This window comes from Carlito syrichta, unplaced genomic scaffold (assembly GCF_000164805.1).
Source record: "Carlito syrichta isolate Samal-C Ts95f unplaced genomic scaffold, Tarsius_syrichta-2.0.1 Scaffold304400, whole genome shotgun sequence".
Lineage (NCBI taxonomy): Eukaryota > Metazoa > Chordata > Mammalia > Primates > Tarsiidae > Carlito > Carlito syrichta.
In genome coordinates, this window is record NW_007248496.1 from 454,354 (window position 1) to 454,817 (window position 464).

Consider the following 464-nt stretch of genomic DNA (forward strand, 5'->3'; position numbering starts at 1 on the left):
TGATCTTCCAGTAAATTGGGCCCTATCTCCAGGGAAGCCAAGGATCCCCCGAAGCTACCCACTGGGAATGTCTAGGAGATAAGGGGAGGCGCACCCTCCATTAGCTCTAAGGAATGTCTTTCGGGAAGGTGCAGGAGCATTAGAATCCTTGCCCTTCTGTAGGGGTTATGATAATGTGGGCGGACATTAGTGGGTCTCTGTGTCACAGGTTCTCCAAGACATCCACAGGTGGTCGATAAGGAAGTCACGGCAGTCACGTCTACCTGATTGCAACATCTCCAAGGAAAAGGATTTAAGCTAGGACTTTGGGGGGCTACGGAGCCACACTCACCTAGAGTGTAGGCCCGCTCCCTGTCTGTGGGGGGTGAAGCTTTCTTTCTTTTTTTTTTTTTGAGTTGGAGTCTCACTCAGTCGCCCAGACTGGAGGGCAGTAGCCGCTTCCGGCCACCACAGCCTCGACCTGC

General features: G+C 53.0%; 1 protein-coding gene across 2 annotated transcripts in view; it reads right to left on the bottom strand.

Annotated features, from left to right (window-relative positions):
• WNT5B (Wnt family member 5B) overlaps nt 1-464 on the bottom strand; it is a 26,844-nt gene that overhangs the window by 12,494 nt on the left and 13,886 nt on the right. The gene's annotated exons all lie outside the window — the stretch shown is intronic.